Source organism: Coregonus clupeaformis, chromosome 37 (genome assembly GCF_020615455.1).
Source record: "Coregonus clupeaformis isolate EN_2021a chromosome 37, ASM2061545v1, whole genome shotgun sequence".
Lineage (NCBI taxonomy): Eukaryota > Metazoa > Chordata > Actinopteri > Salmoniformes > Salmonidae > Coregonus > Coregonus clupeaformis.
In genome coordinates, this window is record NC_059228.1 from 1,440,401 (window position 1) to 1,467,565 (window position 27,165).

The following is a 27,165-nucleotide window of genomic DNA, read 5'->3' on the forward strand; positions in this document are numbered from 1 at the left end:
AATTATAAATCACTATTGAATTCAAGGTAGATGAACTATGTAACAGGCATGAGCCTAGATCCCCTACAAACATTCATCAAACCAACCTCTCCACCGTAGCTAGCTAGCGAGCTACGTTAGCTACTCAAAACAATGCTCTAAAATTACATAAAATGTCATAATGCCGCGACAGTTTCATCAAACAGAAGTAGAGCGTTATAGATATGTCTATTCTCACCTTGATCGTCTGTTTGCTACTCTTTGCCCATATCTCCTATATTATTTGGGGTCTCGTCACAAAATCATACATATAATTGTCCAGGCAATGTTTTTCTGCACTTAGATGGCTGTTGAGTGATGGTGCAGCATTTTAGCCTGATTTATCCTCACTTTCTGGCAATTGTGTAATTCATAAACAATTTAGCTATTGAAATGCAAGCAGCAGGTGATGAGACCAGTTACAGAAAGTATTACAATACCAAAACATAAAAAACATAATATTTCATTCAAGTAAACCTTACCAACATGACTGTAATACAGTCATCAGTACTATTCATATTAACCTCCCGGACCTCCTTAGTACAAACAAACAATAATATGAAACAAAGACTTTTCACTTTATTTTAAATAATGATGTAATGGTGAATGAATCACACATTGTTAAATGTGGTAGCTGCAAGCTGTCTGTGTTTACATCCCTCTCAGTCCAGTCACCAAAGACGGCTATAGTAAAGGGAGAGAGGTTACAAGAGAAAAGGGTGGGGGGACAAGGTGGAGGTTCAGATCTCCTGGAGATTTACCCTCCTGTAGCTTATCAACCAGCTTGTTATTAGAATCAGGTGCGCTAGATTAGGGTTGGAGAAAACCTGCAAGACGGTAACTCTCCAGGAGAGCCGTTTCAGGTCATGCTGGATCTTGCATCGAGTCGGTTGATTCCATCTCGATCTGGTCATCCTCATCGTGGTACTCCAGCCCTCGGGGGCCTGATTGGCGTCACACTTTTTCCCCCAGCCAACACACCTGATTAAACTAATTGCATTCCGAGGACTAGAGTTGCCCATCTCTATGATAAGACTGTCACCATGATCACCTGAAAAACATAAAGAGTGTCACAATTACTTTGTTTGCAAACTGTAGCAACACTAAAACTTTTTAAAAACCAAGCCATGCTCTCATATCTAACCTACATTCTTGTGGTCGGCAAAGAAAACAAACAGGTACACGTAATAAACATTCATTGAAGTATAGTAAATGTGTTCATAGAGTTGGATCATGTCTACATACGGTAGCCAGGGAGAGATGACGTGGGGAATGTGGTTAGTCTAGTTCAGTGGTTCTCAAACCTCTCCTCGGGGACCTAGTCGTTTTCTGGCCCTGAACTATCTCAACTGATTAATCTAATCATGGGATTGATGATTACTTGAATCAAATACATACAATAAACACACGTTTGTATGTGATTATGTATTAGTGTATGTCTGTGATTCCTCTCCTGGCCCACTTGCCCTCGACACTACTCATTCATGTCGCCTCTCTCCTAGACCATGGAACTGTACTTGTACTCCTCAGTCTTGCCTTCATCGTTCTTCAGTGAGGCAAGGTGGTAGTATTGGGGGTTACCCTCGGTCTCATTCATCCGAGGCAGGCCTCTCCGGAGGAACACTGCGGGGGGAGAGAGGGATATATGGGAAGGAGAGAACATTTTCATGGTCTTATCAGTAAGGTTTACCAGTATAAATACACAGGGCCTTTTTTTTAAAGGAGGACGTGTGCTCCTAAATTGAAAAATGTAAGCGCACAAAGAAAATTTTGAGCACAATAAAAAATATTTGAGGTAATAATGTTAGAATCCTACATTTTTCTAGGCGCACTGGTACTCCAAAATTAAAATTCCAGGTCGCACAGCAAAATATTTTGGCGCATATGCAAGTAAAATGGTTGCAATGTAGAGCCCTGATTCAGGTATTCTGGTTGGAACTGGGGTGCTTGTCGAGGCAAATAATGCATTACTAAACCTTCTAAAAAGAGATTGAGGAGCCATTGAGACATTGAGGAGCTGAGGGAGGAGGATACTCATGTGTACATGGAGAGGAAGCTATAGGTGGAGTCAGTGTTGCCATGTTCGCGGTTTTCCCGCCAAATTAGGCTACTTTGAAAATGATGTTGCGGGAGAAATTGTATTTGTTGCGGGTTTTTGGGCTTTCTAAGTTGTACCGCGGCTGCCATGGCATTTCTCTTAAAAATATACATATTTCACTGTGACCTGCTGCTGCTGACTGTCAGTGAGGCAGGCTGTTGCTGAGTGAGTGAGTGGTGGGGAGGGCCGGAGGGGTGTATGTGTGTGTGTGTTGAGAGAGCAGTACAGCTATTGGCTGAGTCATGTGAGCGAGAGGAGAGAGCAGCACGAGTGCACGTTGTGACAACTTTTTACCAGTTGTAGGTAGGCTATTGTCATTATGGAGACACCTATTTCCAACCCATTTTCCATAAAACATATTAATACGCTAGAACTGATGCACATCAAGAAATAATGGAGACAAAGCACTGGAAAACGACTTTGGGTGCACTAGAGCGTATTACATAAATTCGCTCGGAGGTGGTTTAAACTGCATTCTAATGTTGACTGCTTAAAGAAAACGGTATCAAGCGAAGTGCTTTATGCATGCTTAGTTATTGGGTCTCGGGGCTGCCCAAGTGGAAATTTGAAATGGAAGTTATTGAACTTCCTCACGTGGTTCTTTTTATGGGGAAACGTCCTCAATGAAACTGACATTAGGCTAAATGTGGAGAATGATACATTTGCCTCTGTTGGCCATCAAGTAGCCTATTAATGTATATGCCATTGTAGGCTATCCTTTGATACAATACATTTGTTGAAATGACGATATCACTGGAGTCATTGTGCCACTTGTGTAGCCTACCTGGAGCTGACAAACCAATGTAATAAATAGCCTATAACTTCAGTTTATTGTTGTTGTAGCCTTGTGTTATTATGCAATTATTATTGGACATGTTTAGTTAATTAAATTGGAAATGATCAAAGCTCTATCTCAATTGTCGATCAGTTGTTAGAACGCATTAGATTGACAGTAACAGTAGTCAGATTAGGCTACAGGTAAAACAAATTCTAAAAAATAAACACTGGCTGTTGTTGACAAGCATATTCAGTTCATATACAGTACCAGTCAAAAGTTTGGACACACCTACTCATTCAAGGGTTTTTCTTTATTTTTACTATTTTCTACATTGTAGAATAATAGTGAAGACATCAAAACTATGAAATAACACATACGGAATCATGTAGTAACCAAAAACAGAGTTAAACAAATCAAAATATATTTTAGATTTTAGATTCTTCAAAGTAGCCACCCTTTGCCTTGATGACAGCTTTGCACACTCTTGCCATTCTCTCAACCAGCTTCATGAGGTAGTCACCTGGAATGCATTTTAATTAACAGGTGTGCCTTGTTAAAAGTTAATTTGTGGAATTTCTTTCCTTCTTAATGCTTTTGAGCCAATTAGTTGTGTTGTGACAAGGTAGGGGTGGTATACAGAAGAAAGCCCTATTTGGTAAAAGACCAAGTCCATATTATGGCAAGAACAGCTCAAATAAGCAAAGAGAAACGACAGTCCATCATTACGTTAATGGTCAGTCAATCCAGAAAATTTCAAGAATCTTGAACGTTTCTTCAAGTGCAGTCGCAAAGGGTAGTGCGTACGGCCCAGTACGTCACTGGGGCCAAGCTTCCTGACATCCAGGACCTCTATACCAGGTGATGTCAGAGGAAGGCCCCAAAAATGGTCAAAGACTCCAGCCACCCTAGTCATAGACTGTTATCTCTGCTACCGCACGGCAAGCGGTAACGGAGCGCCAAGTCTAGGTCCAAAAGGCTTCTTAACAGCTTCTACCTCAAAGCCATATGACTCCTGAACAGCTAATCAAATGGCTACCCGGACTATTTGCATTGTCCCACCCCCACCCCCTCTTTTACGCTGCTGCTACTGTCTGTTTATTATCAATGCATAGTACCCCCTCTATATAGCCTCGCTACTGTTATTTTTACTGTTATTTTACTGCTTTAATTTTTTACTTATCTATTGTTTACTTAACACTTATTTTTCTGAAAACTGCAAGGGCTTGTAAGTAAGCATTTCACTATAAGGTCTACACCTGTTGTATTTGGCGCATGTGACGAATAAAACTTGATTTGATTTGAAAAATCATTAAGCGCTATGATGAAACTGGCTCTCATGAGGGATGCCACAGGAAAGGAAGACCCAGAATTACCTCTGCTGCAGAGGATAAGTTCATTAGAGTTAACTGCACCTCCGATTGCAGTCCAAATAAATGCTTCAGAGTTCAAGTAACAGACACATCTCAACATCCTGTTCAGAGGACACTGCGTGAATCAGGCATTCATGGTCGAATTGCAATAATAAGAAGAGACTTGCTTGGGCCAAGAAACATGACCAATGGACATTAGTCTGGTGGAAATCTGTCCTTTGGTCTGATGAGTCCAAATTTGCGATTTTTGGTTCCAACCACTGTGTCTTTGTGAGACACAGAGTAGGTGAACGGATGATCTCCGCATGTGTGGTTCCCACCGTGAAGCATGGAGGAGGAGGTGTGATGATGTGGGGGTGCTTTGCTGGTGACACTGTTCGTGATTTATTTAGAATACAAGGCAAAATTAACCAGCATGGCAACCACAGCATTGTGCAGCGATACATCATCCCATCTGGTGTGCGCTTAGTGGGACTGTCATTTGTTTTTTAACAGGACAATGACCCAAAACACACCTCCAGGCTGTGTAAGGGCTATTCGACCAAGGAGAGTGATGGAGTGCTGCATCAGATGACCTGGCCTCCACAATCCCCCGACCTCAACCCAATTGAGATGGTTTGGGATGAGTTGGACGGCAGAGTGAAGGAAAAGCAGCCAACGAGTGCTCAGCATATGTGGGAACTCCTTCGAGAGAATGCCAAGAGTGTGCAAAGCTGTCATCAAGGCAAAGGGTAGCTACTTTGAAGAATCTAAAATCTAAAATATATTTTGATTTGTTTAACACTTTTTTGGTTACTACATGATTTCATATGTTATTTCATAGTTTTGATGTATAAATAAAGAAAAACCCCTGAATAAGTAGGTGTGTCCAAACTTTGACTGGTACTGTACATATTATTAATATTTAATTCAGTGATTTATATTATGACCCCCATCCTCAGTAGCCTATTCCAGCAGGCTATTGGGAAACACTTCTTACCTCTTAATCGCCTTGCTATTCATGAATAAATTAGTCTGTTAATTTGAACTAAGCAAGCTGCCTACATCTTATCTAGGCTACTGTAGACTATCTGAAATTAGATGTAGGCCTATCAGGGGCTATAGGCTACCTGCCTTTATCAAAGCAAACCATGGCAAAATTGAATTACAATCATAAACCCAGACATTAGTCTGTAGCCTATGCCTATTTAAATGATAAGTCAATCTCACAAATGGGCCATTTGTAGTCTTAACATTTGGTAATAATAACAGTACAATTGGCAGAAAATAGCCTAACATTAGTTTTTTATGTTCATCCAAGTTTTTCTTGCTCAGAGATTTCAAGATCCTCTGTCCAACTTTCATCAGTCAAACTCTCCTGTCGGATTTATCTATAGTTATGCACATGCTCAAAGGGGATTTATTTACAATTATAAACCTGGTTCGAGCCCTGAACCTGGTTCAGACCATATACCATGGGTATGACAAGCATTACTTTTTACAGTTTTAATTACGTTGGTAACCAGTTTATAATAGCAATAAGGCACCCCCGGGGTTTGTGGTATATGTCCAATATACCACAGCTAACGACTTAAGAATAGCCCTTAGCCTTGGTGTATTGGTCATATACCGTACCCCTTGTGCAAATGATCTGGCGAGTTTAATAAGGGCAAATTGTATTTTCTCTTGCCACATATTCAAATTCCTTTTTTATGTCATGTCATAGCTTGCAATAATTATTATTTTGAGGAAACCTGAATTTTGCTTCTAACATCGTTACAAGTTACTATGATATTCCTTCTTAATTGGCTCGATAATGTTATTGTCACACCCTAATCTGTTTCACCTGTCTTTGTGATTGTCTCCACCCCCCTCCAGGTGTCGCCCATTTTCCCCATTATCCCCAGTGTATTTATAATTGTGTTCTCTGTTTGGCTGTTGCCAGTTCATTTTGTTCGTCAAGCCTACCAGCGGTTTTCCCCTTGCTCCTATCTTTTCTTGTCACGGTTTTGGCCGAGGCTGCTCCTCCTCCTTGCTCGGGCAGGCTTCGGCGGTCGTCGTCCCCGGAGTACTAGCTGCCACCGTTGTATGTTGTCGATGTTCGTTTGGTTTTGTCTTTATTGTACACCTGTTTCCATTTGGGTTTATTATGTCCCTGTCACACCCTGGCTCTGGGGACTCTATATTTTGAGCCAGGGTGTGTAGTTTCTATGTGTTTGTGTTTCTATGTCGTGTTCTAATATTGTATTTCTATGTTGGCCAGTGTGGTTCTCAATCAGAGGCAACGAGTGTCAGCTGTGGCTGGTTGTCTCTGATTGGGAACCATATTTAAACAGTCTGTTTTCCCATAGTGTTTGTGGGATCTTGTTCCGTTTTGGTTTGTTGCCGTGTCGGTTGTGTTATACCGAGGACGTCACGTTTTCGTTTTGTTGTTTTGTTCGTGCATTCATTAAATAAATAAATATGTTTGCAACTAACGTTGCGCATTGGTCTACTCTCTACGACGATCGTGACAGTCCCCTATAAGTTTCTCATTTTGTTAGTCGTGTGTCGTGTGTTATTGTTCGCCTGTCAACAGGTGCGGCTCGTCTTTTGTATTTTGTATTTCCTGTCATCGCACTGTACTGTTTTAGTGCGCCTTGGATTACTTGTGTATTGCGCATTGTTGCGCATAGTCCGCCTCCTAGTTTTGATTTATTGTCGTGTTCAGTAAAGTCGGTTGGACTTAGCTTCTGTGTCCTGCGTATGACTCCTCCACCACATCCACATCAGCCACTGTGACAGAATAACACACCCTATGGAGTCAGCAGGAGCAGCAGCAGCACCCGAGTCTCTGGAGGAGCGCGTCCGCGGGCAGGACGATCGGATCCATCAACTCGGGACTGCCCTGCAGGACGTAATTAACACTCTGCACTGATGGGAGACCAGAGGGGTACCCACGCCTCCGCCTACCCTACCGTCACCATCGGTCAGTCCTCCCATCGGTGCTCCGGAACCCAGTGGGATTCGGCTCTCGCTCCCGAGGGCGTATGATGGCACCGCTGCCGGGTGTCAGAGGTTCCTCCTGCAGGTGGAACTCTACCTGGCCACCGTACACCCGGCGCCCTCGGGACACGAGAGCGTCTCCGCCCTCATCTCCTGTCTCACCGGCAAGGCGTTGGAGTGGGCCAACGCCGAATGGAGGAGGATAGACGCTGCTACCATCACCTACGCAGAGTTCTCTCGCCGCTTCAGGGCCGTGTTCGACCATCCACCTGAGGGGAAAGCGGCGGGGGAGCGTCTATTCTACCTCCGACAGGGGAAGAGGAGCGCACAGGAGTTCGCCCTGGAGTTCCGGACTCTAGCGGCGGATGCAGGGTGGAATGAGCGGGCCCTCATCGACCACTACCATTGTAGTCTACGGGAGGACGTCCGTCGAGAGCTGGCCTGCAGGGATACCCACCTCACCTTCGACCAGCTGGTGGACATGTCCATCCGGCTGGACACCCTGCTGGCTACCCGCGGACGTTCCGAGTGGGGGTCGTCCATTCCACCCTCCAGCAGGAGGTGCTGGCGCTAGAGAGAGGAGGAGGAGGAGCCTGAGGGGGGCTGTCCCCTGCACCAACTGTGGTCGTGGAGGGCACACTGCGGCTAGGTGCTGGGGAGGGTCTCCTAGGGGAGAGGACAACAGGCCACGCACTGGGGAGTCATTCCAGGTGAGTAGGCGTCCCACTTACCCAGAGCTCTCTGTTGTGCACGTCTGTATACCTGTACATTTTCCACAGGTTGCACCTCATTCCCAGCATAAGGCGCTAGTAGATTCAGGCGCAGCTGGGAATTTTGTTGACCGTAATTTTTGTTTAAAGCTAGGAATTCCCCTTCTTCCTGTCGACGCCCCATTTCCTGTCCATGCTTTAGACAGCCGTCCGTTGGGTTCTGGGATGATTTGGGAGGTCACAGCGCCACTTAGGATGAGGACGCAGGGGGGTCATGAGGAAACTTTTCAGCTATATCTGATTGACTCTCCTGCGTATCCGGTGGTGCTGGGGCTTCCCTGGTTGATTACCCACAATCCGTCTATTTCGTGGCAACAGAGGGTTCTTAAGGAGTGGTCTGCCCAGTGTGTGGGGCGATGTCTAGGTGTTTCCGTGGGGGCGACCTCGGAGGAGAGTCCAAACCAGGTGCCCGCACTGCACAATTTCCCCGAGTATGAGGATTTGGCAATCGTATTCAGTAAAGCGAGGGCGACGCAGTTGCCTCCTCATAGGCAGGGAGATTGTGCGATAGACCTTCAGGCAGGAGCAGCGCTTCCACGGAGCCATGTGTATCCTCTGTCTCAAGAGGAAAAGAGGGCCATGGAGACTTACATAGCCGAATCTTTGAGACAAGGATACATACGGTCCTCCACTTCCCCTGCGTCCTCAAGCTTCTTTTTTGTGAAGAAAAAGGATGGAGGGTTGCGCCCGTGCATTGATTACCGTAGTCTCAATCAGATCACTGTGAAATACAGTTATCCACTCCCTCTGATTGTGACTATGACGGAATCATTGCACGGAGCGCGTTTCTTCACAAAACTGGATCTCAGGAGCGCATATAACTTGGTGCGCATTAGGGAGGGCGATGAATGGAAGACAGCATTTAGTACCACCTCGGGTCATTACGAGTATCTCGTCATGCCATACGGGTTGATGAATGCTCCTTCAGTCTTCCAATGCTTCGTGGATGAGATCTTCCGGGACATGCAGGGGCAAGGTGTGGTCGTGTACATTGATGACATTCTGGTGTACTCTTCTACCCGAGCCGAGCATGTAGCCCTGGTGCGCCGAGTGTTGAGGAGGCTGTTGGAGCACGACCTGTATGTCAAGGCAGAGAAATGTCTGTTTTTCCAGGAGTCGGTCTCCTTTTTGGGTTATCAGTTGTCTGCGTCAGGGGTGAAGATGGAGGTTGACCGGGTGTCAGCCGTGCGTAATTGGCAAACTCCAACCACTGTTAAAGAGGTGCAGCAGTTTTTGGGGTTTGCAAATTACTACCGGAGGTTTATCCGGGTTTTGGACAGGTGGCAGCTCCCATAACGTCTCTGTTGAAGGGGGGTCCGGTGCGTTTGCAGTGGTCAGCCGAGGCGGACAGGGCTTTTGGGAGACTGAAGGACCTGTTTACTTCGGCTCCGGTGCAGGCGCATCCGGATCCCGCTTTACCATTTCAGGTAGAGGTTGACGCGTCAGAGGCCGGTATTGGGGCCGTACTTTCGCAACGGTCCGGCACGCCACCTAAACTCCGCCCCTGTGCTTTTTACTCCAAAAAGCTCAGCCCGGCGGAGCGAAATTATGACGTAGGGGACAGGGAGCTGTTAGCCGTGGTACAGGCCCTAAAGGTGTGGAGGCATTGGCTTGAGGGGGCTCAACACCCTTTTCTCATTTTGACTGACCACCGTAACCTAGAGTACATCCGGCAGCTAGGAGATTGAACCCTCGCCAGGCGCGGTGGAACATGTTTCTAGCCCTGTTCGTATTTAAGATCACGTACATCCCTGGGTCCCAGAACGGTAAGGCAGACGCACTGTCTCGGCAGTATGACACGGAGGAGAGGTCCGTTGAGCCCACTCCCATACTGCCGGAGTCTTGTCTGGTGGCACCGGTAGTGTGGGAGGTCGATGCTGAAATCGAGCGGGCATTGTGTACCGACCCTAGTCCTCCACAGTGCCCGGTGGGTCGGACGTACGTTCCGCTCGAGGTTCGGGATTGACTGATATATTGGGCTCACACGTCACCCTCCTCTGGACATCCTGGTATTGGCCGGACTGTGCACTGCCTTAGCGCTAAGTACTGGTGGCCAACGTTAGCCAGGGATGTGAGGGTTTATGTCTCCTCCTGCTCGGTGTGCGCCCAGTGTAAGGCGCCTAGACACCTGCCCAGGGGAAAGTTACAACCCCTGCCCGTTCCACAACGACCATGGTCTCACCTCTCGGTGGATTTCGTCACAGACCTTCCCCCCTCGCAGGGAAATACTACTATACTGGTCGTTGTGGAACGGTTCTCTAAGGCCTGTCGTCTGCTCCCAATGCCGGGTCTTCCTACTGCCCTACAGACCGACGAAGCACTATTCACCCACGTTTTTCGGCACTACGGGGTACCCGAGGATATAGTGTCTGATCGAGGTCCCCAGTTCTCCTCCAGAGTCTGGAGAGCGTTTATGGAGCGTTTGGGGGTCTCGGTGAGCCTGACCTCGGGTTATCACCCGGAGAGTAATGGGCAGGTTGAACGTGTGAACCAGGATGTGGGTAGGTTTCTTAGATCGTATTGCCAGGGCCGGCCGGAGGAGTGGGTGAGGTATGTCCCCCTGGGCAGAGATGGCCCAGAACTCTCTCCGCCACTCCTCAACCAATCTAACCCCTTTCCAATGTGTGTTAGGTTACCAGCCGGTTCTGGCACCGTGGCAGCAGAGCCAAATCGAGGCTCCTGCGGTGGATGAGTGGGTGCGGCGCTCGGAGGAGACGTGGAACGCTGCACACGTCCACCTGCAGCGGGCCATCCGTCGTCAGAAAGCGAGCGCCGATCTCCACCGCAGTGAAGGGCCGGTGTACGCACCTGGTGATCGAGTCTGGCTCTCTACCAGAAACCTACCCCTCCGCCTTTCCTGCCAGAAACTGGGTCGGCGGTTTGTGGGGCCTTTTAAAGTCCTGAGAAGATTGTTAGGTTACAACTGCCTAGTGATTATCGTATTAACCCCTCATTCCATGTGTCTCTTCTCAGGCCGGTGGTAGCTGGTCCACTCCAGGACGATGAGATCAGAGAGACTCCTCCGCCCCCACTGGACATCGAGGGGGCTCCGGCGTACACAGTTCGGAGCCCTCTCGTGGAGTGGGAGGGGTACGGCCCGGAGGAACGGTGCTGGGTGCCAAAGAGGGACATCCTAGACCCGTCTCTCCTGACAGAGTTCCACCGTGGTCAACCCACGCGCCCTGCTCCGCGTCCTCCTGGTCGTCCCCGAGGCCGGGGTCGGCGCACGGCTGGGGCCGTGCGTCAAGGGGGGGTACTGTAACGATTTCGGCCGAGGCTGCTCCTCCTCCTTGCTCGGGCAGTCTTCGGCGGTCCCCCCCCCCGGAGTACTAGCTGCCACCGTTGTATGTTATCGATGTTCGTTTGGTTTTGTCTTTATTGTACACCTGTTTCCATTTGGGTTTATTATGTCCCCTATAAGTTTCTCGTTTTGTTAGTCGTGTATTGTGTGTTATTGTTCGCCTGTCAACAGGTGCGGCTCGTCTTTTGTATTTTGTATTTCCTGTCGTCGCACTGTACTGTTTTCGTGCGCCTTGGATTACTTGTGTATTGCGCATTGTTGCGCATAGTCCGCCTCCTATTTTGTTGAGGCCAGAGTTTTGATTTATTGTCGTGTTCAGTAAAGTCGGTTGGACTTAGCTTCTGTGTCCTGCGTATGACTCCTCCACCACATCCACATCAGCCACTGTGACATTTCTAAAGTTCCCATTTTCCCGGTTTTTACCATTCTGCCTGCCCTGAGCCTTCCTGCCGACCTGTACCTTGTCCCACCACACTGGAGTATTGACCTCTGCCTGCCCTGACCCTGAGACTGCTTGCCGTTCTGTACCTTTTGGACTCTGATCTGGATTACTGACCTCTGCCTACCCTTGACCTGTCGTTATGCCCCCTGTTCTTAATAAACTTTTGTTACTTTGACACTGTCTGCATCTGGGTCTTCCCTAAAATGTGATAGTAATGTAAAAAAGATTGTTGAAATATGACAAATCTCTCTTGCTGTGAAAAAAAAAATGGGGCTAGTTTTCAGGCCTTTTGAGTGGGTTTTGAGTGGTCATTGGGCTAGAAATTGTAGCTTGACCTGACAACCCTGGGTGGAGTTGACTCCATACATCTCCTAGTTGAACAGCTCACTGGCATCCCAGCCATTAGACTAACAGGGAGACATACAAGGGAATGGTGGTTAGTGTGTGTCTGTCTGTCTGTCACCAGAGAGGTATACTATGAAGCAAACTAGATCTACTCAGGCTTTTATAAAGCTAGCCCACTTCAGTTAGCTTCACATTCCAGGTCAGGCTTCATCCGTACTACGACGTTGGATATTGCTTGCCCACCCATCTGCCGCTAACTCTAGCAGGTTTATAACTGTGTGCATGTGTAGCAGTGTGATGTTGTTCCCCTAGATTATGCACCAAGTTGCACACAAGGACAGTTCAAGTAGGCCAGGTCAAGAGGGAAGGTTAATAAGTTAATTATAATAATAATAATTCAATGTGTTTTCTTTATTTAATTACAGCTGCATAGCTAATGTTATTTTTTTGGTGTACAAACATTTTTTTATATCTATATTGTAAATACACCTGATTGTAAAAGTTTTGTATATTTTGGTTTGGTCCATCGCGGGTTATCTGTACTTACTGTTATTGTTTTCTTTTGCCTGACTTTCAACTACATTTACATTTTACATTTAAGTCATTTAGCATTTAAGACATTTAAGTCATTTACATTTTACATTTAAGTCATTTATCCAGAGCGACTTACAGTTAGTGAGTGCATACATTTTCATACATTCTCTTCTATCGTAGAGAAACAGTGCCTCCTGTGCACAACTTTCAGTAAAGTACTCTTCTTTTTTATAAAATGTTTGTTGGCTCATAAAGATTCACAATTATGTAAAGAAAAAAACATATCTCCTTCTTCCTCAGCAAGGTATGTTGTCCTTGGCGCTGTAATTTGTCAATATAAAACTGTGGTAAAGTTACACAAAGTGCTGTTACGCAACTATAGGTTTTGTTAAAATGTGGACAATATAAAGATTTATGTTAACAACTTTCACCGAGCTCGCTAAGTAGGGTACCTATTGTAACTCAGGAGTATTTGGAACAGTGTTTGAGTGAGTTTCTATGTGCTCACGCAGGTGCCCAAGAGCTGTGACTGCACCAAGGGCTAACATATTGTGTGTTGTCTCTTCGTGTGCAGGTACAGTGGGGAATTTTTTTATTTAGTCAGCCACCAATTGTGCAAGTTCTCCCACTTAAAAAGATGAGAGAGGCCTGTAATTTTCATCATAGGTACACGTCAACTATGACAGACAAATTGAGGAAAAAAAATCCAGAAAATCACATTGTAGGATTTTTAATGAATTTGCAAAATATGGTGGAAAATAAGTATTTGGTCACCTACAAACAAGCAAGATTTCTGGCTCTCACAGACCTGTAACTTCTTCTTTAAGAGGCTCCTCTGTCCTCCACTCGTTACCTGTATTAATGGCACCTGTTTGAACTTGTTATCAGTATAAAAGACACCTGTCCACAACCTCAAACAGTCACACTCCAAACTCCACTATGGCCAAGACCAAAGAGCTGTCAAAGGACACCAGAAACAAAATTGCAGACCTGCACCAGCCTGGGATGACTGAATCTGCAATAGGTAAGAAGCTTGGTTTGAAGCAATTATTAGGAAATGGAAGACATACATACCACTGATAATCTCCCTTGATCTGGGGCTCCACGCAGGATCTCACCCCGTGGGGTCAAAATGATCACAAGAATGGTGAGCAAAAATCCCAGAACCACACGGGGGGACCTAGTGAATGACCTGCAGAGAGCTGGGACCAAAGTAACAAAGCCTACCATCAGTAACACACTACGCCGCCAGGGACTCAAATCCTGCAGTGCCAGACGTGTCCCCCTGCTTAAGCCAGTACATGTCCAGGCCCGTCTGAAGTTTGCTAGAGTGCATTTGGATGATCCAGAAGAGGATTGGGAGAATGTCAGATGAAACCAAAAATAACTTTTTGGTAAAAACTCAAATCGTCGTGTTTGGAAGAAAATAATGCTGAGTTGCATCCAAAGAACACCATACCTACTGTGAAGCATGGGGGTGGAAACATCATGCTTTGGGGCTGTTTTTCTACAAAGGGACCAGGACGACTGATCCGTGTAAAGGAAAGAATGAATGGGGCCATGTATCGTGAGATTTTGAGTGAAAACCTCCTTCCATCAGCAAGGGCATTGAAGATGAAACGTGGCTGGGTCTTTCAGCATGACAATGATCCCAAACACACCGCCCGGGCAACAAAGGAGTGGCTTCGTAAGAAGCATTTCAAGGTCCTGGAGTGGCCTAGCCAGTCTCCAGATCTCAACCCCATAGAAAATCTTTGGAGGGAGTTGAAAGTCCGTGTTGCCCAGCGACAGCCCCAAAACATCACTGCTCTAGAGGAGATCTGCATGGAGGAATGGGCCAAAATACCAGCAACAGTGTGTGAAAACCTTGTGAAGACTTACAGAAAACGTTTGACCTGTGTCATTGCCAACAAAGGGTATATAACAAAGTATTGAGAAACTTTTGTTATTGACCAAATACTTATTTTCCACCATAATTTGCTAATAAATTCATAAAAAATCCTACAATGTGATTTTTGTGTTTATTTGTATGTTTTTTTTCTCATTTTGTCTGTCATAGTTGACGTGTACCTATGATGATAATTACAGGCCTCTCTCATCTTTTTAAGTTGGAGAACTTGCACAATTGGTGGCTGACTAAATACTTTTTTTCCCCACTGTATGTCTTTTATTTTGTCCGAATTATGTTGTATATCATTTTATTGTATTGTATAGTGTGCTGTTGGGCACTGAATGTGTGCACGCAGCACCTGGGTTCTCTTTTGCCTGACCTTCAACTAGCAAGGTGCCCGAGAGCTGTGACTGCACCAAGGGCTAACATATTGTGTGTATAAAAATTATCCAACCGTCAGAATTCCAGTTGTGGGAGTGTCCAAAGTAAAAGTACACAACGCAGAACGAACCACGCTACAAACTGGTGCCGTGACCTGCCGACTGGAGCTGTGCATGTGGATGAGGTGCGCGATCTGCGCATGCGCATTTGTTGATGGTTTGCTGTAAGCTAATATATACTGTAAATAGTGAAGGTGAATGTAGCATATTCATTAGATACAGGTATTTGTGTTTATTTGTATGTTTTGGATGAATTTGTTTATTGCAATTTTTTTTTGTATTTGACTGCAGTAAATTACATTGTATTTTAGTGCTCTGTTGAGCCATGGAAGACTCTCAAGTCCATAAGATGAGTTATGCTGCGGATTTTAGTGTGGGTAGAGGGAGGGGTGTCCTTCCTTTAACACCAATTGTACAGTCAGCTCCTGAGAGTAGAGCGTTTGCTAGTCCTGAGTTTGCAAGCACTGGGAGGGGTAGGCTGTTTATTCCACCTGACCAGGGTATCTCACCTCTGTCTTTTGATGTACCATCACCCACAGTCCTCAGTAATAATGGGACGCCTCCGAGTCAGCTTAGTGACCTTATTAAGCAGATTGGTTCAGAGATAGGAGAATCTATCAGAGCGAGTTTACTGCAGCCTGGGGTTTCAAGTCTTTCTCCTGCCCGTTCCCCTCACCAACCCCAGCGGTTTCCCTTGCCTGAGCAGTGTGGGTCAACCTTTATTGATGCATCCAAGCTGAATCTGGTTGTGAAGTCAGATGTTAGTGCTCCACCTTTCTTTAGGGGTGATGGCTCAGATAACTACTCTGTCCTGAAGTGGGAGGAGTTAATGGGAGTCTACCTAGAGAAGAGGGGTTACACTGGGTCTGAGAATGTTGGGGAGGTGATGTCTAGGCTCATGGTGAGGGCACAGGATGTGACCAAAGTCTGGATGCGTAACAACCCTGTTGTCACAGATGTTAAGACGGTGTTCAGTGTTCTCAAGCAACACTTTGGGGATACTGTCTGCTCAGGTATGCCATTAGCAGATTTCTATTCAATCAAACCATATGCTAATGAGGGTGCACTAGATTTCTGGATTAGGTTTAACAAAGCTGCAGAGGCAGCTGAACAGTACCTTGTAAGTGAGGGCAGGACCTTACCCAATCAGTGCTCAGAGTTGGCAGTCATGTTTGTACGCAACTGTCCTGATAAAGAGTTGGCCCAAGTGTTCAAGAGCAAACCCCTTCGTGACTGGACAGCCAGTGAGGTACAGGATCGGTTGGATGAACTGTTAAGGGAACGTAAAGCATGTAGAACACAACTTTCACAGCAGGTGGCTGCCGTCTTTGACTCCCCCCAGGAGGGAGTGGATCCTGTGAACAGACCTAATGTGTCATATTTTTCTCAATGTGGCCGTGAACCAGACCAGGCACCATCTGTATCTGAGGGTGGGACATTAGAGAACGTTTTGACTTTGTTAGAGAAGGCTCTGGTCAGCAATACTCAGTCTGTGAACAGAGGGCCCCGTAAACAGGTCCACAAATGTCAGCGTGAGTGCGCTGTCTGTGGAAGCACTAATCACTGGACCAAAGCTCACTGTCAGATGCACCAGCTGTGCTTCAAGTGCTTCTCTCCGAGCCACATGACTGTAGTGAGACTGGGCAGCGACAGAGCCCTGGATGTGGACAGACTGGCAGGTCTCAGGAAAACTAGAAAGCCTCCATTCTGAGGAGGGCAATGTGGGGCATTCTTATTTTTCCTCCACTGATGATGATATCCAATCAGTTTATTCTTATTTTTGTGAGTCAGTACCCAAGAACAACACAGTAATTTTTCAGAACACAATGAGAATTACTCAGAATGACAGATTGTTTTACACCACCGTGCTAGTACAGGATAAAGTTGAGCTGAAGGGGATGTTAGATAGTGGGTCCATGGCTACTACTCTGCGTGCAGATATTGTACCTCGGTTGAGGGAGGCAGGAGTGGTGGAGGGGAACTTTCTAGCTCCTTCAGACATCATCCTGGTGGGTTGTGGTGGGACACAAACTAGCCCAGTGGGCATGTGTGACTTAAAAATCCAGCTTTATGGCTTCAGTTATGTAGTCCCAGTGCTTATTGTAGATGGGCAGGTTGATGAACTCATTGTGGACACTAATGTGTTGAAGTCTCTGATTAGACAGTTCAAATCAAATGACAGCTACTGGCGGGTGGTGGGTACACCAGGTTCATCTAGCCAGTGTGATGACAGCCACTTCCTGCGTCTCCTGTCAAATCTGGAGAGATGGAGAGGAGACTCCATCCCAGATAAATTGGGCACCATTAAGTTGAAGAGAGCAGTAACGCTCCAACCCATGAGTGAGCATCTGGTGTGGGGCCGCCTACCCCCAAAGACAAAACTCTCTGTGGGCAGTACTGTTGTTGTCGAGCCCAGCACGTCTCGTTGTGTGAATCGACACATATTAGTGGGGAGAGTAGTTACGCCTCTGTGGGGGGATGGATGGCTCCCTGTGAAAATTGTGAATCCAACAACATCGGCAGTTACCCTGAGACTAAATGCTAAAGTGGCGGATGTGTACCCTTGCATTGCATTGGAGGATTTTGATGATGTCAAGCAGCAAGCAGCTTACCAGAACATGGCAAAAGTTCAGTGTGACAGCTCACATGGCAGTCTGACAGCTAAGAGTTCAGTTGGTGGCAGTGTAGTTAATGGCAACAGTACATTGAGCAATCTTGGACTTCAAGGCCTGTCTGTTGAGGAGTGTCCAGTTTCACAGTTCTGGAAAGATAAACTTGTCAATTTAATTGGGAAGTATGACACAGTGTTCTCTAGACATAGCCTAGATTGTGGTGAGGCAAAGGAGTTCTGCCATCGCATACGGCTGACTGATGATCACCCATTTCGATTACCTTATCGTAGGCTTTCTCCAGCTCATTACCAAAAACTCAGGGAAACACTGTATGATATGGAGGAAAAGGAAATCGTCAGAAAATCCAGCAGCGAGTATGCCTCACCATTGGTGCTGGTATGGAAAAATAATATGGACTTGCGCCTATGTACTGACTTCAGGTGGTTAAATGCCTGCACAGTAAAGGATGCTCATCCCCTGCCTCATCAGGCAGATGTACTGGCCGGGCTGGGAGGTAATGCCTTCTTCAGCACAATGGACTTGACGTCAGGGTATTATAACGTGCCACTGCATGAAGAGGATAAAAAATACACTGCCTTTTCCTCTCCTTTAGGTCTGCACGAGTACAATTGGTTACCTCAGGGCCTCTGTAACAGCCCGGCTACTTTTATGAGAATGATGCTGACCATCTTAGGTGACCAAAACCAACAGTCTCCTTTGTTATTTGGACGATCTGATGGTTTTTGCTAAGACGGAGGAAGAGAGTCTGCAGAGACTTGAGATGATTTTTCAGCGGTTGCAGGAGCACAATCTTAAACTGTCTCTGTCTAAGTTTTTGAGGAGGTCTGTTAAGTTTTTGGGCCACATCATTTCTCAGGAGGGTGTAGCCACTGACCCTGCTAAAGTTCAAACTATGTTGAATGTGACTGAGAGCGAGATGATGGAAGCTTATGGTGTCACTCCGTCTCCTAGCAAAATCCATTCTTTCCTTAGTATGGTAGTATACTATCAGCACTACATTGAGAATTGTTCCATGGTTACTAGGCCATTGTTTCAGCTCACTACAGGTCAGAAGAAGCCTAGGAGAGGCAAGGGTAGGAAGAGGCCTGGTCCCTGTCTTAGGCTCACTGCTCCAGACTGGACTGCTGTATGTCAACTCACTTTTGAAGCTTTGAAATCAGCACTAGTTGACCAGGCACTGCTGGCTCATCCAGATTTTTACTTTCTGTGGATGCATCTACTAGTGGTTTGGGAGCTGTACTATCCCACGTGCAAGATGGGACGGCCATAGCCAGGCCAATAGCTTTTTTAAAATTCATTTAGCAGACGCTCTTATCCAGAGCGACTTACAGTTAATGAGTGTAATTATTTTATTTGTTTTTATTTATTTTTTCATACTGCCCCCCCGTGGGAATCAAACCCACAACCCTGGTGTTGCAAACGCCATGCTCTACCAACTGAGCTACATCCCATTCCCTACCCTGGCCAACGCTGGGCCAATTGTGCGCCGCCCCATGGGTCTCCCGGTCGCGGCCGGCTACGACAGAGCCTGTATTTGAACCAGGATCTCTAGTGGCTCAGCTGGTAGAGCACGGCGCTTGTAACGCCAAGGTAGTGGGTTCGATCCCCGGGACCACCCATACACAAAAATGTATGCACGCATGACTGTAAGTCGCTTTGGATAAAAGCGTCTGCTAAATGGCATATTTTAGACCACTGCGTCACTCGGGAGAGTGCTTTTGCTAGTAAATCTCTTAATCATGCACAATCCAAGTATCGTGCTCACCGGCTGGAATTTCTAGCCATGAAATGGGCCATTCATGATAAATTCAGCCATTGGCTGCGAGGGCATAAGTTTACTATGTGGACCGACAACAATCCACTCAAATATATTCTTACAAAGCCGAGACTTGATGCATGCGAGCAGAGATGGGTTGCAAAGCTGGCACCCTTTGATTTTGATATCCTGTACATACCAGGTCCCAAGAACGTCGTTGCTGATGCTTTGAGCAGAGAGCCATTTGTCCAATCCACAGTTCTGCACCGACTGACAAGAATTCCATATGATGTCCTGCTGGAGGAAGCCAGAGGTCTTCGAGTGGATGATGTTCAAGACATGTTCTGCCTCTCCTGTGAACAGCCCGAGGCTGGCTGTGGAACGTCTATGGCTCTTGGGAGTGAGTTGAGTAGAGCTGGAGACGAGGTCAGTGGGTTGGTTTCCTGTGAAGAGGTGTCTGCTGTCCTCCATGCTCACCGCCGATGGGATGATGGAGAGCCCTTCACCTGTCTTTGAACACAAGGAGCTGTATGATAACCAGTCACTGGATCCTGTCATCAGCAGAGTCATGTTCTTTGTAGATAGAGGCCAGCGCCCATCTAGGAGAGAGCGAGTCCTTGAAGCTAATGAAACAGTTCATACTCTAAGACAGTGGGGAAAACTCACCACGCGGTTAGGGATTCTGTATCATGTCTCAAAACACCCAGTGAGTAAGAATAAAATATTCCAGTATGTGTCTTTGAGAGGCCTTGTGTTGAAGGGAGTTCATGATGATGCTGGTCATCAGGGTCAGTAGCGCACACAGCGATTTTACTGGGACTCTATGGAAAAGGATGTCAAGGAATACGTGGCCCACTGTAAGAGATGCGTGTTGAGTAAAGCACCTGAGCCTGAAGCAAGAGCTCCACTTGTCTCCATTGTTACAACGGCACCTTTGGAACTCGTGTGTATTGATTTCTGGACTGCAGAAGATTCAAACAACAAGTATATTGATGTGTTAGTAGTGACTGATCACTTTACTAAGCTGGCCTGTGCGTATCCATGTCCAAACCAGTCTGCTAAGACTGTTGCTCATGTTCTCTGGAATAATTTCTTCTGCATTTATGGGTTCGCTGATTGTTTCCATTCTGACAGGGGTGCTAACTTTGAGAGTTCACTTATTGCAGAATTACTTCAGTTATCTGGTGTTGGAAAGTCCCACACCACACCTTATCATCCCATGGGTAACGGTCAAGCAGAACGTCTGAATCACACACTGGGTGGGATGATTAGAGCTCTGCCAGCTAGGTCCAAGGCTAAATGGCCTCAGATGTTTAACACATTGACATTCTCCTATAACTGCACTGTTCACGAGACTACTGGGTTTCCGCCCTTCTTCTTGATTTTTGGACGCACTCCTAGGTTGCCGGTAGATGTTATGTTTGAAAGTGTGCTGTTGGATGGGGACACGGTAGATGTGGATAAGTATGTCCAGTCTCTGGGTGAGGATCTGAGAGAGGCCATGAAATTGGCCCAGCAGCATGCCAGTAAGCAACAAAAGAGACAAGCTGAGGTCTACAACAGACGGTCAAAGGGTCATTCGGTAGAGAAGGGAGACAGAGTTCTACTTGCTAACAAGAGAGAGAGGGGCAAGAAGAAACTGGCTGATCGCTGGGACAGTGCTGTGTACATAGATGTTGTGAAGAACAGCTCACTGAACACATATCGTATACAACACACTACCACTGGACGCATAAAAACTGTGCATAGGAACCTGATTATGCCAGTCAACTTTCTGCCTTTGCCTTCTTGGCAGGAACCTGTGGGTCACGGATCTCTATCGAGTGGTGACGTCATCTCTGAGATGTCTGCAGCGTCCAGCAAAATGGATGGGAGTGACGCAAGGACTGTCCACTGGGTAGCAAGCCTTCCTGAGTCTTCTGGGAGGATACTCCAAGAGGATGGTGAAGTCCCAGTTGATGGAAGTGAAGTGGAACAACCGTATGAAGTCCCCTTGAGTGAGGTGTGCTCAGCAGAAGTGGACCAGAGAGAGATCCCCAAAGCCTACAAGAGTTCTGATAGCGAAACTCCATTCAGTGGGGATGGTGCTGTGACAGATGTTAACTTGGTTGAAGATGCTTCGTCAGTGTGGTCTGTGTCAATCTACCAGGATTCTGATCAGTCGTCTGACACTACTAGTGTTGAGTCTGTAACTGAAAGTGTGCTGGCTCCAGATATGCCGATTTGTAGTATTCCCCAACCTGAGGTTAGACCTCTGAGCACGGTTAGTGCTGTCCGTGACATTCCTGCTAGGTTTTTGGGTGAGGGTGTTCGGACTAGACTAGGTAGACTTATTAAGCCAGTGAATAGGCTAATCCAAACTATGTCTACACAGGAAATGAAACAGTTCTTGGTTTCTCAGTGACAACTTTTTTTGTGTGTGTATGTGGTAATCTAAGTGGGTCTTAGAGTGATTTGTGGGTTTGTCTAATATTTTTGACAATTCATGTAACTTTGTGTGTAGTTCATCAGCATAAAATGTATTTGGCATTTTTTGTATACAGTTGAATAAGGGATTACAGTGGGGGAAAAAAGTATTTAGTCAGCCACCAATTGTGCAAGTTCTCCCACTTAAAAAGATGAGAGAGGCCTGTAATTTTCATCATAGGTACACGTCAACTATGACAGACAAAATGAGGAAAAAAAATCCAGAAAATCACATTGTAGGATTTTTTTATGAATTTATTTGCAAATTATGGTGGAAAATAAGTATTTGGTCAATAACAAAAGTTTCTCAATACTTTGTTATATACCCTTTGTTGGCAATGACACAGGTCAAACGTATTCTGTAAGTCTTCACAAGGTTTTCACACACTGTTGCTGGTATTTTGGCCCATTCCTCCATGCAGATATCCTCTAGAGCAGTGATGTTTTGGGGCTGTCGCTGGGCAACACAGACTTTCAACTCCCTCCAAAGATTTTCTATGGGGTTGAGATCTAGAGACTGGCTAGGCCACTCCAGGACCTTGAAATGCTTCTTACGAAGCCACTCCTTCGTTGCCCGGGCGGTGTGTTTGGGATCATTGTCATGCTGAAAGACCCAGCCACGTTTCATCTTCAATGCCCTTGCTGATAGAAGGAGGTTTTCACTCAAAATCTCACGATACATGGCCCCATTCATTCTTTCCTTTACACGGATCAGTCGTCCTGGTCCCTTTGCAGAAAAACAGACCCAAAGCATGATGTTTCCACCCCCATGCTTCACAGTAGGTATGGTGTTCTTTGGATGCAACTCAGCATTCTTTGTCCTCCAAACATGACGGGTTGAGTTTTTACCAAAAAGTTATATTTTGGTTTCATCTGACCATATGACATTCTCCCAGTCCTCTTCTGGATCATCCAAATGCACTCTAGCAAACTTCAGACGGGCCTGGACATGTACTGGCTTAAGCAGGGGGACACGTCTATGCACTGCAGGATTTGAGTCCCTGGCGGCGTAGTGTGTTACTGATGGTAGGCTTTGTTACTTTGGTCCCAGCTCTCTGCAGGTCATTCACTAGGTCCCCCAGTGTGGTTCTGGGATTTTTGCTCACCATTCTTGTGATCATTTTGACCCCACGGGGTGAGATCTTGCGTGGAGCCCCAGATCGAGGGAGATTATCAGTGGTCTTGTATGTCTTCCATTTCCTAATAATTGCTCCCACAGTTGATTTCTTCAAACCAAGCTGCTTACCTATTGCAGATTCAGTCTTCCCAGCCTGGTGCAGGTCTACAATTTTGTTTCTGGTGTCCTTTGACAGCTCTTTGGTCTTGGCCATAGTGGAGTTTGGAGTGTGACTGTTTGAGGTTGTGGACAGGTGTCTTTTATACTGATAACAAGTTCAAACAGGTGCCATTAATACAGGTAACGAGTGGAGGACAGAGGAGCCTCTTAAAGAAGAAGTTACAGGTCTGTGAGAGCCAGAAATCTTGCTTGTTTGTAGGTGACCAAATACTTATTTTCCACCATAATTTGCAAATAAATTCATAAAAAATCCTACAATGTGATTTTCTGGAGAAAAAAAATCTCAATTTGTCTGTCATAGTTGACGTGTACCTATGATGAAAATTACAGGCCTCTCTCATCTTTTTAAGTGGGAGAACTTGCACAATTGGTGGCTGACTAAATACTTTTTCTCCCCCACTGTATACCTATGATGAAAATTACAGGCCTCTCTCATCTTTTTAAGTGGGAGAACTTGCACAATTGGTGGCTGACTAAATACTTTTTTTCCCCACTGTACACCTGATTGTAAAAGTTTTGTATATTTTGGTTTGGTCCATCGCGGGTTATCTGTACTTACGTACCCTCTTATTGTTCTCTTTTGCATGACTTTCAACTAGCAAGGTATGTTGTCCTTGGCGCTGTAATTTGTCAGTATAAAACTGTGGTTAAGTTACACAAAGTGCTGTTACGCAACTATAGGTTTTGTTACAATGTGGACAATATAAAGATTTATGTTAACAACTTTCACGAGCTCGCTAATTTGGGTACCTATTGTAACTCGGGAGTATTCGGGACAGTGTTTGAGTGAGTTTCTATGTGCTCACGCAGGTGCCCGAGAGCTGTGACTGCACCAAGGGCTAACATATTGTGTATTGTCTCTTCGTGTGCAGGTATGTATTTTATTTTGTCTGAATTATGTTGTATATCATTTTACTTGTATTGTATAGTGTGCTGTTGGGCACTGAATGTGTGCACGCAGCACCTGGGTTCTCTTTTGCCTGACCTTCAACTAGCAAGGTGCCCGAGAGCTGTGACTGCACCAAGGGCTAACATATTGTGTGTTGTCTCTTCGTGTGCAGGTCGAATAAAAATTATCCAACCTTCAGAATTCCAGTTGTGGCAGTGTCCTAAGTAAAAGTACACAACGTAGAACGAACCACGCTACACACGGCTAGTAGAACGCCGAACTCTTCATTAAGACAATACTGAAACATCAATCCATGGGTGAGTCTGTGCCGAAATTAAAATGATAGAAGTTCTTGCAAATTCAGCAGGCTATGGTGTGAAATATGCTTTTATAAGTTCCATCTTTATCTAATTACTTATATTTAATGCTGTCTTTGGTGTGCTTCTCAATGCACAAGCACCTTTTTCCCGCTCCTATTTGTGGAACAGCTTGTTGCGTTGTGGCCATAGACATATATTCCATAAAGGGTTTTGGAACCTCTAACCCTGGCAATTTGACTGTTAAACTCATGGGTACACTAGAAATGGCTGCCAGTCTTGACTAGAATTGGAACTGCCATCTATGGATTATGTCTATGGTTGGTTGCATCTGTCAGTTTGCCAATCGCACGGGAAAAAAACATACAGTTTGAAAAGCAAATGCTGTCCTTACTAAATGTGTAATGTGATAGGTATTTCAACATACCTATTTTTTTTTACACACAAAAAACATTTAATCAGTCGTCTTCCTCAAATGAAGGGGATGATGACACAATCTTTGTGTGGGAGGGTATCTGATCTCATTGGTCCTCAACTCGTAGTTAGCCCTGAGTTAGCCTGCCCCGGAGCAGGTTAGTTCCGACAAATTCTTTGCCATAGAAATGTACCTGGCTAAAAGGTGAGCCACTTTCATGGTACCGGTTATCCCGAGTTGACCAAAGTTAACTCGCTAACTCCTCAAACCTGATTCGTAGTATAGGGCTCAGGACGAAGCCCTCTCTGTTGCCGTCTCTTCTTTTCTACCGCTTCAGCTCTGCTCCCAGTTCACCCCTAACAAGCTGATCACTGTGTCTGTGAATGCATCCACACACACAGACAGAGGAGACATAATTGTAAATCAACCATACACTAACACTATCTACAAACAATTAACAAACCAATTAGAAATTGAGGATTCATCATAATGAAATGGTAATTGAGTACTGAATGATAGAGTTGTACTGTAGCATGAGGTCATAAAGACAGATGGAGACATGCTCACCTCTATTGTGCCTTGCTGTGCCTTCCCTTTTTTGCTTTTCTTTTCTAGTGCTAGGCTTGGGCAGTATCCAGATTTTAATACCGTTCTTCTGCCATCCCGAGATTTACGTTATTACCAGCATAGCACACAAGGGGGCACTAAAAATGCAAAAGAAAGCCCAATTGGGCATCTATTACCAGAATGCAAACACAATTAGCACAAGTAAAAGCGAAATCACATAGACGCTGTTAGCTAAATGCTAACAAGCAAAAAGAACAAACTAATTGCAAAGACAAGCAAATCCAGCTCATAAAGTTATACAAGCATAGCTAGTAGCTACCGAATGTCATTTTCGGTGAGTGTGAACATAATACAAGCGAAAGTGAAGTTGTGATTCATGCTTTTCTGAAGGAAGAGCAGCATGTGCACAAAGAGCAGAGGGGAGAAGAACGGAGGAGAAAATAAAACGCTAGTAGGAAGCACAGGGAAAAAATATAGAGCTTTTTGATTTCTCAAACATGGCAAAAAGCCGTTATAAGATATCTGATGGCAAACATTTAGTAGTGAATTGCATACAAGTGTAACTTCCTCACCTCATATGCGCCACACAACAGATTCACCGATAGATATAGAACGCTATGCAATCACCAGTTCCCACTTTCTCCCGTTGTGCTATTTATAAACAAACATGACTGGCTCAACTGTTCTGGGGAACTACCATAAGCTTCATAATGTAAAATAATGTGACAGGTGAAATGAAGAACGCTTTATCTCCTAACGTATTGTACAAGTTGACTGCAGGTATTAACTTAAAAAGTAGCTACAAATATGTTGTTATTTTTTTAAACCATCCCCTGGCTTTTTCCAAATACCCCGGTATACGGTATACCTCCCAAGCCTATCTGGTGCCCACTCCTGAAAGAGCGGTTTCATTAGACTCCATTGAACAAGGCAGGCCGGTCCAGTATATTACCCTCCAGCAGTCTCTAATAATGGTCACATTGTTGGCCCATACACTACTGTCATACAGTCTGCTACATTAGCTTGTAACACTGTTCACTACATTCGACTAACTCTTGACAATAACAAAGGGGCTGAAGTCTACATCATCCCATATTACAATACACTCCATTAGGCCCCATTAACTTCCATTAGCCCGCTGTGTGTGTGTGTGTGTGTGTGTGTGTGTTGCACCTGGAACAGGCCAGTCAGTGGGCATGCCTGGTATGTGGGTGTTCTTCCACCAGCGCAGTTTGTCCTGCTCATTGATGGAGAGTGTTGTGGAGCTCATTATACACAGCCTTCACACTGGGAGAGAGAAAGATAGAAAGGTGAGGGAGAGAGAGAGAGGGGGAATGAGAGATCAAGGCCTGACAGAAATGATCAGTGAGAGATGAGATAAAGAAAGACCACCCACTTCCACGCACACCCTCCTAGTAAAGGTCTGACTGCAGGTGTAGCCTACCTCTTGTTGGTGACGTCCATTGCGGATCATTGCTGATCCTCTCCCTCTCCCCTTCCTGTCATTAGTCAAATATAGACTCCATCTCCTCCATGTAGCGAGGGGTGTAGCGGGTCACCTCCTCCAGAACCTTCTCAAAGCGGGCTCGCACCTGGGAGTGTAGCATTGGCGGTAGATGTACACATTATTACACACACTGATAAAGGCAGTTTTTCAGTAGAATATCATGTTATTACGATATTACAATATTGAGAAAGGGGTAATTGTACAATAAAAAGTATGTTGTTCTGTACTTACTTTGATTGGAGTTGTACTGTCTTTTCAAATGTGTAGGTGTATTACAGGTGGATATCCTTGATCTAGAAACGTTTTTTTTTTTTTTTATCATATCTGTACTGCCAGAAACAAATAATGCTTTGTAAATGATAGACAT

General features: G+C 45.4%; 1 long non-coding RNA gene across 1 annotated transcript; it reads right to left on the minus strand.

Annotated features, from left to right (window-relative positions):
• Nucleotides 1-1,573: 1,573 nt before the first annotated feature.
• LOC121553587 lies at nt 1,574-25,420 on the minus strand. The gene is made up of 3 exons (XR_005997547.1): nt 25,292-25,420; nt 24,994-25,101; nt 1,574-1,641 (listed from the first exon to the last, which is right to left on the minus strand). It is a non-coding gene; the product is annotated as an uncharacterized LOC121553587 (long non-coding RNA).
• Between the last annotated feature and the right edge of the window lie 1,745 nt (nt 25,421-27,165).